At 39.0% G+C, this 17,408-nt stretch overlaps 1 long non-coding RNA gene across 1 annotated transcript; it reads left to right on the plus strand.

The window, feature by feature from the left end:
- The first annotated feature begins 11,409 nt into the window (after window positions 1-11,409).
- On the plus strand, window positions 11,410-15,391 carry LOC121496124. The gene is made up of 3 exons (XR_005989113.1): window positions 11,410-11,510; window positions 11,606-11,772; window positions 14,792-15,391. It is a non-coding gene; the product is annotated as an uncharacterized LOC121496124 (long non-coding RNA).
- Window positions 15,392-17,408: the final 2,017 nt, after the last annotated feature.

Consider the following 17,408-nt stretch of genomic DNA (forward strand, 5'->3'; position numbering starts at 1 on the left):
ATGCTGGTGGTAAGAGCAGGTGTAGATCTTTCCCCTTTGGGGGACTCAGTTTCCTTCCTTGCAAACTGAGAAGGCTGGACCACATACCCTTGGAAATCAGGTGGGCTCTGACACTTTGTACTAATGGTTATAATCCAGGTAACTTACCAGTCCAGTTTAGAGATCACATTGCTAAGGGCACATCCAGGTGGTTTTGTGTTGGCTTCTTCAAGTACCTTAATTCTTATCCTTAGGGAGAAGACGGGGGGAAAGTTTAACCTTGGTTCCTATGACTTCCTATACCATGTATCAAAAGCCTTAGAGATTTTCTTGGCTGCCTGCCAATTTTTCTGGTCCTTTCACATCCTAGCCTTGTCCGTGTACATCAGGGGCCTCAATGAAGCCCCATGAGACATCGTTACCCCGCATGAAGGAGCTCAAGGCTTCCCTGAATCTGTTGAGGACTGGTTCTGTTCTAATAGTGCTGGGATTTCTACTCTGATCATTTGACATGTTCTTAAATTGGAATTTATGGGAACTTCTTTCCTGAGTCCTAGGATCAAGAAGTAGAAATGAATCCAAGAGGTCTACTTTCTTATCTTAAAATCTCAGTGCTGGCAGATAACTAGGGCACACCTATGCTTATTAAACTTATTTTTTAAAGGTCCTTAAAAAAATCAACCATAGAAATGCAGGATGGGGGACACATACATTCCTTATTCACTCATTTATATCAATATTGGAGTGCTGACCATGTGCCAGCCATTGAGATAAGCACTGTATTAGTTTGCTATGGCTGCCGTAACAAAATACAACAGACTTAATGACTTAATAGCAGAATTTTTTTTCTCACAGTTTTAGAAGTTAGAAGTACAAGATCAAGGTGCCAGCAAGGTTGGTTTCTTCTGCGCCCTATGTCCTTGGCTTGTGGATAGTCATCTTCTTGCTGTGTCCTCACATGGTTGCCCTTCCATCTGTGTATTGTCTGTGTCTTAATCTCTTCTTATAACAACCCCAATCACGTTGGATCAGGACCCACTCATATGACCTCATTTTACCTTAATGACTTCTTTAAAGGCCCTATCTCTAAATAAATTCACATTCTGTGGTACTTGGGCATGAGTACTTGAACATGAATTTTGGGAGGACATAATTCAACCCATAACAAACACATGATTGTGATTTAGTGGCAGATATAATAATAATGAAAATTAGATTTGAACTGACAGGGAGGTCAATATGATTTAACTGGCTGCCTAACGTTATGGCGGTCTTAAGCTGTGTGATAGGAAATGTGACACACTGTAGCTTCTCTCTTTTTTTAAAGATTTTATTTATTCATTCACGAGAAACAGAGACAGAGAGAGAGAGAGAGGAGGGAGGAAGGGAGGAAGGAACAGACACAGGCAGAGGGAGAAGCAGGCTTCATGCAGGGAGCCCAATGTGGGACTTGATCCTGGGTCTCCAGGATCACATCCTGGGCTGAAGGCGGTGCCAAACCTGCTGAGCCATCTGGGCTGCCTCTGTAGCTTCTCTTAATCAATTTGCATTTAGTTGACTTATTGGATTGATACGTTCTCTTGATTACTTCTGCAAGTTATGCCAACCATTCATTGCCTATAGCGTGCTGAATGCACGTAGCCAATGGGCTGTTCTTTAAGTGTGTTCAGGCACTTCTGCCCCCTTCAGGTGGGTCCACATTCAACAAGGATCACTTGTGTTTATTCGAGTATATGGAAATACCAGTCATACTTATTGTAATTACAGAATCTAATTACATATTATGTAAATCAATGAAATATGAGTGCAAAAGAGAGTCATTTCTATGAGAACTTTGAACATTTTAGAAACACTTATGCCACTAAACACATAAGCCACTAAAAGAATTGGTGTCCATGTTCAATGTGGTTCAAGTCCTGGCTCTGTCCCTTTCTAGCTGGTAATTTGGGGTACTGCACTTTACCGCTACCGAATATTAACATGATGGCTAAGAGCAAGGACTCAGTCAACTGTAAAAGGCTAGAAGGATTCTGTACTCAGACTGCTTCACAATTGTCTTTATGTTCTTAGCTTAGCTTAGTCCCCAAACTGTAAGCTACATGAGGACATTGAATAGGTCCATTTTTCTCACCATACCTAATGAATAGCACAATGCCTGGAATATTGCAGGTGCTCCATAAATATTTGCTTAATGAAGGACATCTACATTTTGGTGCATTTCCTTGTAGTGTTTTTTTCCTGTGTGTAATATATATGTATATGTTACGTTTTTTGGAATACATTATATGTAGTTTTTGTTCTCTGCTTTTTCCCCCCACTTAACCTGATTACATCTGAAACATCTTCTCATGTTATTAGAAATACTTAAGAAAAAATCTTTGTGTTTTGAAATGACATCTGGTGCTCTGATAATTGTGTACAACATACTACCTGTCTCACCTCGAAGGTTCTACAACATGGTGGGTGTGGCTAAGGGGATGCTGTGTTTGTGAATGGCATCCCTCACCCGTGTTGTTGCAGAAAAGAGGTCACAATTGCTGCTTTATTGGATGGAATGACTTAAAAAGAGCAGATTGTATTATTCAATCCTGAAGGTTTCTTAAGAGGGTTTCTGCTACAGACCAAGAGACTAAATAATTATTTCCTGAAATGACTCTTTCACTTAGATTTGAAGGATTTACAAGCACCAGAAAATCAACATGTCGAAACCCTTCTTATCCCGCCATGTTACTCGGATCATTTGAGAGTACCACCATCCTCTCAGCCATTCAAGCTGCAAACTTTGGGTTCTTCTTTGACTTGTCCCCTTCTTCCACCTTGGGTAAGTCCTGGCAAAGCCATTTCTGAAAGCTTTCTTGAATATTCCCTCCTATGTTCTTTGTTAATCGTGACCTGTCTTCTCTCAGACCTTCATCACTATGACTTGTACAGAATCCTCCTAACGGGGCTCCTTACTTTCTGCCTCACTCACTTCTGATTCATTGTTTACATTCTAGTGAGCTTTCTTTCCTCCTCAATCAGATGTAATCATATTGAGTTTCTAATTTTCTGCTCAAAACTTTTGAGGGTTTCCCTTGCCCATAGAATAGAGTTCTTACTTTTTGCTGTGATATTCAGGGCATTTTACTTCAACCTCTATTTCCAGTGTCTTTTATGGTATAAAACACTTTAAATGAAAAAAAATTTTAAAGAGCATTGTCCTTATTACAGAAAGGCAGACATGGGCCAAATCCTGGCTCTACCTCTTTCTAGGTGGTGACATAGGGCATCTTACTTTCCTCCAACAGAGCAGTGACATGATGGTTGAAACAAGAACTCAGCAGCCCCTTCACCTGGCTTCACCTCTTAGTGGTGGTAAGACCTTGGGTAATTGACTTAAATACTGGAACTTAGGTTCCTAATTTCTGAAATGGGCTTTGCACCTGTATGGTTGAATCATTGTGAGGATTAAATGAATTAATAGACATGTAGTTCTTAGAACAGGACCCAACATGTCCTAAAGGCTAGATGGCTGTTTGCTATTATCATATGAGACATGGTTTTCACATCTGTAAAATAGGGATAGCACTACCCACTTATCACACAGGAGTACTTTGTAATTAAATAAAATGATATAGGATCACCTATGTGAAAGTACCTATAACAACCTCTGATACAGATTAGATATTCATTTTTTCCATTATCCAGATCACAACTTAGAATCCAGTTCTGCCTCATGAGAGTTTCCATAGCCCTTTTTAGTAGTGTTAATATAGAACCAATCACTCTATAAATATATAATTTTATATATTTTTCTTTCTCTCTCATATATATATATATGTATATATGCATATGTATGTATATTCTACATTGTTAGCTTCTTCTTAAGGGAAGTGGCCGTGTATCATTAATTTCCATATTACTAACTCATGACTCAATCTCTTGCATGGATGGGTGAGACAGTATGGGTAATGATATGAATGCATCCCCTTGATTCAGACAAATGTAGATCCAAATCTTCTTGACTCTTGCTAGCTGTATATAAGATCTTGGATAGGTTACTGACCCTCTCTGTTAATACCACCCTCCATATAGGGCTAGTTGAGGAGTGGATGAAGTAATCAAACATAGAGCACAGTGACTTGATCATCACAGGAACTCAGTAATTGTCTGATAATAATTTGTAGACATTTATTAATTATTATTGTAGGGATGCAAAGGTATCTATACTTTAATTCTTTAAAAGGTTTTTTGTTTCTTTCTTTTTTTTTTTAGATTATAATACAGAAAGAGGTGATCTAGGAATTTGCCATTTAAGTTTCAGTTACTGGCCTTTACTTCCTCCAGAAAGTTGGGACAAGAGGTAAGGACAGAAATGGGAAGCTCAGTAGTGAGGAGTAGGGTGAAGAGAACCTTCCCTATTTTCATCAATAATAAAAATAGGTCACCCATGTGATAAAGGAACAACCTTTTCTATCATTTCTTTGCTGAAATTGAAGAAACGAAATGAGCACTGACGGAGATGGGTGACGTCATGTTGTCATCTGCCATCCCTGAAATACCACTTCCTCTTCGTGAGGGCATGAGGACCCAACACAGAAATGGAACTTGGTTGTTCACTGAGAGGGCGTCACCTCTTCAGATGCTCACTATAGATGGAAGGGTGTCATTGCCAAACACCTGGCTACCTGTTCTTAAGGGGGAAAAGAAACACAATGTGAGGAAATATGGAAGACACCAGCATAAGGGTTCTTACTTTTCAGACAAACAATCTAAAAGGCCTGATACATTATGCACTCCCCATCACCACCACCCACACCCACTTCAATTCAATTCTACAAAAATAAGTTTTGTGTGCCACATTTATGCTAGGCGTCCTTCTAGATGCTGTGGGAAGTCACGGTGAGTTAAATGCAAAGATTTCTTGATATAGTAATGCCCTCAAGATAGTTTATGATCTAGTGAGGAGACAGACGTATTCTAAAATTATCAATACTTTGTAAAATAATACATAATAAACTAGCGAAGAGTAAGCAGAGAGCCATGGGACATTTTTAAGGAAGGAATTACCCAGATGAAGGGAATTAACATTTGTTAAGTAGCTGCCATGTGGCACATACTGTGCTAGAAATTTTACATACATTATTTCTTCAACAGAAAAATCAAATGAGGTCAGTCAGTATTATGAACTCTTTTATGAATGGTTAAGTTGAATCTCAGAGAACTTAAGTAACTTGCCTATATCATATAGTTAATGCATATCCAAGGTTGTTTGATGCCACTCTTGGCAGTTCTTGTTCTGCTAGAGATAACAGGAGGTAGCTTTTGATTGGGGCTTGAAAAATGATTTGGGAAATGGGGAAAATGGAGGCAGGATAGAGGGAACATGAAGAGAAGACTTTCACCCTGAGGAAAGGATGGCAAGTCACAAGAGACCTTAATAGCCATGTTGAAACCCCACCTGTCCCATCCATAGCATTCATTCCATCAAAAAACTCGTGTATACTTCCTATGAGGCAGAGCCTGTATTAGTTACGAGGAGATACAGGTATATAAGACAAAAATCCATGACCTCACTCATATATCATGTGTTAAAATATACTCTGTGAAATGTGCAGACGCTATGTAGTATAGTCAATGCCTGATGTGGCACTGGTGGGTTATGAATCATGGTTATTTTATGTATAAGAGAACAGTGGAAATTGAGAATATGTATCATGAAAAGGCACTGGATTAGAATTCGGAGGATCTGAATTCTAGCGTCAACACTACCACTTCCTGATTTTGTAGCTTTGGACAAATCACATCCATTCTCTGGGTCTGACTTTCTTCATGGAAGGAGTAAAAGTTTAGTTTACATGATTTTGAATATCTTCCTTCCAGGGATGCCTGGATGGCTCAGTGGTTAAGCTCTGCTTTCAGCTCAGGGTGTGATCCTGGAGTTCAGGGATTGAGTCCCACATCGGGATCCCCACAGGAGCCTGCTTCTCCCTCTGCCTGTGTCTCTGCCTCTCTCTCTCTCTGTGTCTCTCATGAATAAATGAACAAAATCTTAAAAAAAAAAAAAAAAAAGAAAATATCTTCCTTCCACCCCAAAGTGTACCCTGAGGAACTTTGCTAAATTTACTTTGTTCTAGTAGGTGCTTTCTCATTTTTTAAGCTTTCTCCTCCCCATCTTCCCTAAGGCAGCTGATAACTCCATTTTAGGAACATTTATTGCAACCTCTCAACCTACTTCAGTGTGAGGGAGCAAAGAGCCAAACACAAGCTCTGTCTCTGAGAGAGAAGGTGCAGTTGAACACAGGCTCAAGGCAGTAACCTCTTGGAAGTCAGCTGACTGTGGCTGGGGAACCCCAGACTGGAAGGTTTCTAAGGTCTCAGCTCTGACCATCTGTGTCTCCATGGGTGGAAGTGACACCTTGGGCCTGTATTATTCACCCCACCACCAACTGTGTTTACAAAACATGGCTGGTAGATTCTGGGTAATTGACCATTCCTGGGTAAAACAGAAAAGCCACTGTGTCCTTGTGCTTCAGCCCAGAAGAGGAGGAAAGGTAGAAAACAGATTCATCTGAGGCTAAATTTAAGCATTTGGATTATTTATTATCACTGAATCCATAATACTTTCCTTCCATGTTTATGATAAATGTCAGCATATTCGTGAACTGTTAACTACACGAACTTCAAATAATCTCTTCTCAGAGAAGAGAAGGCTGTTGGAAGGCTGGTTTCCGAGAAACTGTGCATTTACAGAGTATTCAAAAGCCTTGTGTTCCAATCCTACCTCTGATATTAACTCTGTATCATCTTATTTTTTAAAAGATTTTATTTATTTGAAAGAGAGAGGGGGATCAAGCACAAGCAGGGGGAGCAGCAGAGGGAGAGGGAGAAGCAGGCTCCCCACTGAGCAGGGAGCCCCATATGGGGCTGGATCCCAGGACCCTGTGCTGAAGTCAGACGCTTAACCAACTGAGCCACCCAGGCACCCCAACTCAGTGTCATCTTAGATAAGCCTCTTTGTACTTGACTTTTGTCATTGGCAAAATGAAGAAATTGGGTTTCATTCATTAGCTTTGATTACTTTTTCCTTACCATTGACTCCACATTTTAGAACATTCTCACTCTCAAAAATTTATATAAATAATAATTGAACCTATTTTTCCTACTGCTGTCATTTATCATGGGTGCATATAACTTTTAGTTAGAGCTTCTGGTCACAATGAAGTACAGTGTGACCATGCTAAGAGGATGTCATTCCAAATGTTAGAGAAGAAACTTGACCTTTGACCTCACCTGGGGAGACTTACCACAAGAAAACTTGTGATTTCTGGAAAGATATTGAAAGGTTGAAAAGAGCTGAGGGAACCACTTTGCCAAGAAAATAAACAGACCTGAGGTTAGATCCGTATTTTACCATTCCGTAACTATGTGACTTTGGAAAAATTACTTAACCTCTCTGAATCACATTATTCTCATTTATAAAGATGATCATAGAATTGTAACTACCCCACCCACCTCACAAGTTTCTTTTTTAGGAGTTAAATAATACACTTGGAAATTTGTTCAAAACTGCAAAACTTGATACAAATATAAGTTGTTCTTCCGAGTATTATAAATATTCCAATTCCATATATTCTTAGAGTGTTTGATTGCAACTGACAGTTTTTCAGACTTAGATTCCATCATCCATCCTGTTAGATGTATGAGACGATTTGTCTCATCTTTGTCATCTGTTTCTTTCCCTTATTCACAAAGTGGTTCTATTTGGAAAAAAATTGTGGCAAAATACACATAGCATAAAATGTATCATTTTAACCGTTTTAAAGTACACAATTCAGAGGTATTTAGTATACTCACAATATTGTGCAACCATGACCACTGTGTAATTCCAGAGCATTGTCATCACCCTGAAAGAAAATCCCATATCCATTAAGCAATTGCTCCCTGGTCTGCCCTCCCTTTTCCTCTGAACCTCAGGCAACCACTAAAAAACTGGGTTCTGTCTGTAGAGATTTGCCTACTTCAGACATTTCATGTAAATGGAATCACACAATATGTGTCTGGCTTCGTTCACTTAGTGTAAGGTTTCCCAGCTTCATCCATGTAGCAAGTATTAGGGCTTCCTTTCTTTTTATGGCTAAGTAAGATTCCACTGTATGGATTTGCCACACAAAGTAGTTTTTAGCCTTTGGGTTATTGGCTTGAGACTGACTATACACACACAAGTACTCTCCTTCTCACACAACTGCCCATTAATGTATCCCAGATTAAAAGCTCTTGCTCAAGTAAGAGATCATTCTCTGAATCATTTCATTCATTCATTCATTCATTCATTCATTCTAACCATTTATTCATACTTACTGATTGAGTATAAGGTACTTTTTCTATACTCTAGGGGAAATAAAAGTGATTTTTAAAAAGCAGATAAGAATTTCCTTCACCTATGGAGCTTACACTTTCAAGCAGTGGGCAACATAGAGTGAACAAATAAATCACATAGTTTATAAGAGGGTCATAAGTGCTACAGGGAGATATAAAACCAGAGAAGGAGGTAGGAAGCAGAGGAGGGAGCACTGAAATTTTAAATAGGGTAGTCAGGGGAAACTTCACAGAGAAGGTGACCTTTGGATGAGTGTGTGATGAAATAGCCATGGGTTCAGTCTTATCTGTAGGATGACCTGTTTACTGTGCAAAGATGCCTAAACAACATTCCTTTTCCCTGTAACAGGGGCAATTCCATCTTTAAATTGTCAAATAATGGGGTGCCTGGGTGGCTGAGCTTCTGCCTTTGGCTCAGGTCATGATCCTGGAGTCCTGGGATTGAGTCCCACATCTGGCTCCCCAAGGGGTGTCTGCTTCTCCCTTTGCCTATGTGTCTGCCTCTCTTTCTCTCTCTCTCTCTTTTTTTCTCTCTCTCTGTCTCTCATGAATAAATAAAACCTTAAAAAAATAGTCAAATAAGAATTCATGTGGATGTGGGTTTCCACAAGTTTGCCTTCCAAAAAGTCTAAAGTTCACTATGTTTCAATTTAGGGCATAGGCTTGGGAGTCAGACTCTATCTTTGCCACAAAAAAAATCTGCTACCTTTCCAGAAAGTCTGTTAGTTCTTATTATGGCTTTTTCATTTGTAAAATGGTAATAATGATCCTCTATATCTTATCCTTTCCACAACAACCCTATTCAATAAAATGGAGTATCTAAAACACCCATCACCCTTCATGGAGTATAGGTTTTCATCAATAAATGGATAATTTTATGTGTTTACAGAACACTTGCTGATTGCTATCAACTCCTGAAGTAAACCACTTTTGCATGTTGTTTAACCACGGAGGAAAAAGGAAGTGTTCTGGTGCCTGTGTTGTTTCAGTCAGGAAAATAAGGAAGTGAGATGGTGTATTATGGGGCTTGAAGAGAGCAAGCCCAACTATTTCAGCCCCACGGATACACACTGTTGATGTCTCAGCCCTTTGTCTCTACTTTTTAGGAATCATTCTGAATTTTTCTGGGATTTGAGTTCTTTGTGTCTTGCTTTGGCCTCAAAGGCAGAATTTCCCTTACTTGGCTCCCTCTTTCAATTCCTCCAGGGCTTTTGGAGAATCCCTCCCTGAACTTGCTTTTCACCTCTTCTTCCCCAACCCAATCACTCACCACCACTTACTCCACTTTATTTTTCTTCACATCACTCCACACAATTAAAAAAAAAAATCCCCATTGCATAGAATAGTGTTCAGCACTAGCAGACACTCAGGAAAATATTTGTTGAGTAGGCAAATGTATTGAAGAACTTGGAAACCGTGAGTTTTGTACTTTCTACCCATTTGATATTGAGTGTGACTAGATGACTAACTTTGACCAATGAACTATGTGAGCATAAGTGACAACATATCAGTTTCATGTGGAAGCTTTGAAAAACCAGGGCATTGCCTTCTCTTTTCCTCTGTCAGGCAACTAGCAATGTTAGAGAGAGTGTCTGCATTGTCATCCTGGATCCCAGAATGATTACAATCAATGGAGCATCTCCTGACTTCTTGTGATAAACATGTACTATAAGCAAGAAACAAACCTTTGTTGTTTTTAGCCACAGAGCTTTGTGAGTTGTTTGTTACTGCAGCATAACCCAGACTATCCTGACTGATCAAAGTGCCAACCTTATAATTTAGTCTTGTTATTCTCTCTTCCCAAGAAAGATATCTGGGCATCATTGATTTTCAAAAGAAAGTTCTGTGATTAGCAAAAAAACGGATATGGCATGATAATATCATATGGGTCACATCTGACTTCTTCAAAGAAGTCTACCAGAGATCCTTGGTCAGCTCCTGTTTCACAGGCACTTGAGGCATTGGAGAATGAGATTAAGTCTCAGATGTCATCTCCTTCAGGGAGTGGAGGTCTCTCTACATGAGACAGCTCTCACCTAGCTCCAGACCCTATGCCATTTGTTCTTCTTTCTGTTGCGCTGACCAAGTCTGTGCTACCTCGGATTAGTTTACCTCTTTTATGTCAATGGGATAGACAATTATCTTAATACTCAATTTCAGATTAATTGTTTGAGGTTTTTTATGGTGAGGAAAATAAAACCCCAGAGATTTGACACCAAAGCATTTTGGTTTGAGTATCTATTTACTAGGTCTGTGATTGTGGTTAAATTGCTTAGCTTTCCTGAATCAAGACTCCTACTTATAAAAGTGGGAGGACAATGTGAGTCCATGATCTTCCCAACCAAAATTCTTGAGGCAAGATGTATTTTTGGAGTTCTGAATTTTTTACTTTTTAATTTTTTTGACGTTTTCTTAAGATTTATTTATTTATTTTACAGGATGTGGGGAGAGGGAAAGGCTGTGAGCAGCAGAAGGGGCAGAGGGAAAGAATCTCACCACTGAGTGTGGAGCCTGAATCAGGGCTCAATCTCACAACCCTGAGATCACGACCTGAGGCCAAATCAAGAGTTGAACACTTAACCAACTGAGCCATCCAGGTGCCCCTGGAATTCTAAATTTTTTAGATTTTAGAAAGGTAATATGTTACATATGATATGTAGATTTTAAAAAAAAAAAGCCTAACAGGACCTAGGAGGTCCTCCAAAAGCAAATGTCTTAGTATTTCTGTGGCAAAATGTATAAATAAGTAGGGTAAAAACTATGAAAAGGCTCACTTCAACACAAATCAGGCTTTTTATTACATACGTTTTCCTCCAAGCTTTTGATTTTAGAGATTCAAAAAATTATGGATAATGTATTGTGGACCTATTTCTAAAGTAGTTTTAAAGAATAACAAATAACGTGTATGTAAAGGACATTGTGTACAGTGTCACCATGAAAATGAGAATTGTATTATCACCACACATAATTGGTAGTTCATTTAACAACATTCAACATAGCATTCAACAATAACAGTAATTATTCAACGAGCATCTACTATGTGTTTGTTATTGTTCTAGGTGCTGGTGCTTATGTTATGAATGGACCAAGGATCCATTTCTTCCACTCAGCCTCTTGCCCAGAGGATGCATATGTTTCTACGCAGTATTTTCCCAAGTGTGTGTACACACAGAGTCAGTCTCTTGCTTGTTCCTTAAGCTTTTTAAGATACTTCATTATTTGAGGCTTTAAAAAATACTTCAGATAAATTAAATTTTCTACTTTTCAGAACAAGTTAGTCCTAGAAGGTCTTCCGGTGAGTCACATTCTGAGCAGAGAAATCTGGCATTGAGATATAATTAACATTCTGGGTTGCCCCCAGTTTCTATGGAGATGAGTCTAGCCCCTCGGGGGAGGAGTGATGGATGTGTAATCTCCAAGATAAGTAACTGACAGGTAAGAAATTTTCCTTTCTCAAATGCATTAATTATTCACATTCATTATTCATCAAACACTGTGAGTTTCCATTTAGAAATTGGACCAAATAGAGAAAGTCTCCCCTGTCCAGCCCTCATAATCAAATTCTTCCAGGGATTGCTAAGCATTTGAGTAGGTCTGCTGTTTGGTCCAGTTTAGTGGCAAGTGTTTGTCTGATGTTGCTGGGAGATGGAATGAAGATTAAACACCTTGTTGACTCCAGTAGCACAGACTTTTGGGGGGAGGGGTTCAACTTTCTCAACTTCTGGTATTTTCTTATCATCATATCTTTCTTCTAGAATATGAGCTTGGTAAGAACCTAGACCTTACCTGTCTTGTTCACTATCATAGCCCCAACCCCCGGAACAGGAAATAGATACTTGATAAGTGCTTATTAAATAAGAAAGTGAATGGAAGAGGTTTGAGTCTGGGCACAGCAGACCCCTCTGAGTAAATGCACATATGTGCTGTAAAATGGCGATCCAGCCCTAGATCTTTGAGAGATTGCTGTCTACAGCCTCTTCTCCCCTGCAATGATAATGTACAATGGGACACAGAGAGAAGGCAGCCGGGGCAAGACCCTTATTGCCCATTCCAGGATAGACACACTTAGGCACATCTTTAGATCCTTTCTTATTGTGAACATTGCTTTTTAATGGACTCATGTGAACTTAGACCTGTCCTTTACCTGAAGTGTATCCAGAACCGTGATCAGTCAAAAAATATGGATTGCTTCAACAGGCCAGGCTGTGAAACACCAGAGTGCCTAGTCCCAGGATCCAGCATTGGCTCAAGGTTTGCAAAAAAACCAAACTCTCTAAAGGCTGATCTGTCCAATGACCGATTTCCCAAAAACATGTTTTCTAAGATCAATTATAAAGTAGATAGTCTTTGGTGTTCAACGGGAACAATGGTGAACAATGGTGTTCAAAAGCTCTTGACTTTTTTTAGTAGTGTCTTTTTGTTCCATATTACTGTTAATTTCGTCAGAGCTGTTTCTCTATGGCAGGTCAAGGTCTCTTGCTTTGTAGATTTTCTTTTCATTAGCTCTATGACTTCTGGGCAGGAGGCTTTTTTTCATGTATTCAAATCAGGCATTGTGCATGTCTTAAATGTTAAAGATAGTGTAAAAGAGAAAGTGTCTGCTGTCCAATACATTCTAAATCCACTGAATACTTGTTGAATGATTCAAACAAGTGAATATATTGTTTGGTTTTGAGCATTAGAGAAGCTTCAGGATCTGAATTATTAAACACACAAGCAACTGATGTTCAGTCCCCCTGAACTGAAAGGTTGACGTGACTGAGAAGAAACAGTTTCAGGAAAGCCAAAACTAATTGTTCTTCTCAATAGCACATTCATTCATTCATTCATTCAACACATATTGAGTCCCTTTTTGGTGCTGGGCCTTATTCCTGGGACTTGGCATAAAAGAAAAACAAGATGAGGTTCCTATTTTGGAGACTAGTCTGCTATTTTGAAGTTTCCTGGTAAGATGTAAGGCCCATTCTGTTGAATTCACTTAAACTTGTTTTGTTTTGTTTTCTCCTTTCAATGTGTGGTCATTCTTTTAGCCTGGTCCCCCTTCCACTCTGACAGGTATAGCTTCACCTGTCTTAAACATACTGGAGGTGATCTTCATGGTCGATCTCTTCTTGTACAAATGCCAGTTCTCATCTTACAAATGCTGACAGCACTGTTAGAGACTGCAGTTTCATCCACTCAGCCTCTTCCTGAACTCTCTTGCCCCAGCAGCCCTGTCCCTTCAGAGGCCACAGGAATCCAAAGACCAGTGTTCAAGTCCTGCTCTTCCTATGGAAGCTTGGACTCTGTATCTGTTAAGTGGGCTAAAGAAGACTAACCCACAGTGTTATTGCAAGTATAATGGAGCTAAGAGTACCTTGTAAGCAATAAAACCCTAATGTGAGAGATTGTAATAGATTAGAGCAAGTCAGGTTCTAATGCACAAATAAGGAAAGCACCTTAGAACACAGAAGATATATATATATATATATATATATATATATATATATATATATATATGAAAAAAAAGAGAACACAGAAGAGAGACAATTAGGGAGATCAGCAAGGTTTTGCAAAGCTGGTATGGCAAACTTGGCCTTGAGATTAGGGGATCTCTAGGTGAAGCAGAACATTCCAGAAAGAAAAAAGAAAGAAACAGCTGGACAAAGTCTCAGAGGTACCAAGAAGTCCTATACGTTTGGCAAAAAATGAGCAAGAGTGATAGTAGATCAGGGAGGAAGTCATAGGTGTTGATACAACACCTGGTACAAGCCAGTTCCTGAAGAGCTCTGTATGTCAAATGAAATAGTTTGAGCTTTTTAAATTAAATTTAATTTTTTATTTTATTTTATTTTATTTTATTTTATTAAGTTAGAGCTTTTTTTTAGAGAGCCACTGAAAAGTTTCTCTTTTTTAAATATGATTTTATTTATTTATTTGAGAGAGAGAGTGAGCCTGTGCAAACAGGGAGAAGGGCAGAGGCGGAGAAAAGGGACAAGCAGACTTTTTTTTTTGAAGGCTGTGTTTATTTATTTATTTGGGTGGGGGAGAGAGAGAGAGAGAGCAAGAGAGAGAGCCTGCGCAAGCTGTGGGGAGGGATAGAGATGGGGGAGAGGGAGATTGTGTGTGAGCAGGGGGCGCAGGGCTTGGTCTCACCACTTCAAGATCATGACCTGAGCTGAAAGCAAGATTTGGATGCTTAACTGATTGAGCCACCCAAGTGCCCTGAAAAGTTTCTTTCTACAATTAATTTCTTGGGTGAGCCAATATGTGCCAAGGACTGTTGTAAGCACTCGTGATTTATCAGAAGAAAAATAAAAAGAACACCCATGATCCCAAACTTAAGAAATAGTTTAAGAAATGACAGAGCCCCTAATACACCCTCTGTGTTCCCCTCCTCAGTGGAATCCTAATTCCCCAAGAGTAACTCAAACTCTAAATTTTGTGTTTGTCATTCCCTTGTTTTTCATTGTAGTTTTACTCCTATGTGAGGCTCCATGGATACTTGTTGGATAGAGGAATGAAAACACATGCCCCAGTGCGGGGTCTCTGGTGCCCCTTTCTTCCATTTCTGCCGCCATCCACGATCATTCCACAGTCTTGACACGTCCGTCACTCTCAGGTTTCTTGATTTGCATGCTGGTGTGTGTCTTTATCAAACAGTTGTGTTTGTTATCAAAACAACTTGATACAGATTACTCTCAGAATCCCATTCAGCATAGCAATGATTTTTAATTTTTCCTTCTTCCTTCCATCTTTATCCATGTTAAGTGAAATTATTATAATCATAGACATTTTTTTGTGTGTTTTGTGCCTTGAGCTTTTTGCTTTGTGCTATTCTGTAATTTCTGTATTTCTAGGTAATGTTTGCATTAATTATGAGTCCCCAGTATTCTATCAAGCCAATATATTATAATTTTATTTATCATAATTAAATTGCTGGATATTCAGGTTGCACCCAATTTTAAACTGTTATAAGTAACATTGCTATAAAACATTACCTTTTCACTTATATGATTTTTTTTCCCTGTTTTGAATTATTTCCTTAGGATATATTTTCATGAATGAGATTGCTTGGTCAAAGGCATGATTAATTTTGTGGTTGTTACCTGAGGAGCTTGCTTTACATGCAAAAAAATTGTTTATTTTTCTGATTATAAAAGTAATTCATGTTCATTATAGAACACCTGGAAGACACAGAAATGTGTAAAGAGAAAATCCAAACTCTTTCCTAATCTTACACAAAGATAACTATTATGAATATTACATTTAAAAAAATCTATCACTAACATTTTGGCATATTTCCTTTAACTTTCATAAATTGGTATCATATATTATTTTGTATCCTGCTTTTTAAACTTGATGATCAGCTCTTCCCATGTCACAGAATCATTTTCAAGGAAGTGATATTTTTTAATAGCCACATAATGTTGTGTTGTGTGGATGGCTAGCAATCCCATCTTACTGGACTTTTTACTGGAACAAATAATCCTATCAATAAACATCCTGATATAGGATAAGATTTCCGATTATTTCCTTAGGACAAATGTATGGAGGTAAAGTGTCTTGTCTGCATTGGACAAGCATTGCCAGTTTTTGATCCATGCAGGAATCATGAGCCTTGATGTGTAACATCCCTTTGCCACTCTATCCATTTTGTGTTGCTGTGTGATAACAAATTATCACAAAGTTAGAGAATGTGTTCAGAGATGGCTTAGACTAGTAGAGTGCTGTCTGATAGAACTTTCTATGATGAGGAAATGTTCTATATCTATGCCATTCAGTAGCCAAATGTGGCTGTTGAGCCCTTTAAATGTGGCTGGTGCAACTGAGGAACCGAATTTTTAATTTAATTTTAACCAAGTTAATTGTAAATAGTCACACATGGCCAGAGACTGTCATTGGGATAACGCAGATCTAGAGTGACTAGAAGAAGGGATCTTTTGGGGAAAGGATTTTTTTTTAAAGATTTTATTTATTTATTCATGAGAGACGCAGAGGGAGACAGAGGCAGAGACACAGGCAGAGGGAGAAGCAGTCTCCATGCAGGAAGCCTGACGTGGGACTCGATCCCAGGTCTTCAGGATCACTCTCTGGACTGAAGGCGGTGCTAAACCGCTGAGCCACCTGGGCTGCCCTGGGGAAAGGATTTTTGAAGATGGCATTGGAAGATTTATTGTGGCAACATAATATAATAGAGGGCCTTGAAAACCATGCATTGCATAATGGGGAGTCCCTACAGTGCTTTGAGCTGGAGAATTACATGATCACAAGTATGTCAGAGGTAAGAAACTATTCTGATTGCCTTTGGAGGATGGGAAGGATGGGAGGAAGTTGAAAGCCAGTTGACATCAGGGCTGACATACAAGTACTATTAAGTTCTAAGTTCTATGCATTTTCTAGTCAGTATTAACATTTTTGGGTGACTTTGTTTATGTCCATGCCCTGGGCATTTGTATGTAGATATCTCAGGATATGTGGATAGCCTTTCCTATTGAATTCTTAGCACCATTGGATACTTCCTATATCTTCTGTATAAAACTGTAGTAGGATCTGGTTTAGAATTTTTCTAGAGTTTTTATTCTTTTTCCTTCCAATTTTGACTTAAAGCAAGTGATTGTAGAGCTGGGAGGGCACAGACCACATTATTCGTTGTTGTATTTCCAGCTTCTTGAAGAATACTTGGCATGGTTTAACTGTTCAATAAGTATTGTGTAAGATAATGTCTTCTTAGGTTGATGAAGAATCTTGTGGTTCTGATTGGATTTCCCCGTACCTTTCCAACAGCCCATTGTCAACCACAGTTCTGAACAGACTTTCACACCCCTCTCATGTAACCAAATGTTCACCTCTACTGTTGCTTATCTTTCAGGGTCAGACCTTTCAACTGGAAGAAGAAGTGGCCCACTAGTCTCTCAGTTTTTAATCCAGTACTTCAGTGACAAGAGAGTTGTCCATAGCCTTTTGGATGATTTATGGATCTATAAACACGTGTAGTAGTTGGTGCATTTGGGAAGCTTGGTCATCTCTGCGACATCTTATGACCATGTACTTCTCATACCCTGTCCATCCAGGCTACCTCCTCCCCTTAA

The sequence above is a fragment of the Vulpes lagopus genome, chromosome 7 (assembly GCF_018345385.1).
Source record: "Vulpes lagopus strain Blue_001 chromosome 7, ASM1834538v1, whole genome shotgun sequence".
NCBI classification, from domain to species: domain Eukaryota; kingdom Metazoa; phylum Chordata; class Mammalia; order Carnivora; family Canidae; genus Vulpes; species Vulpes lagopus.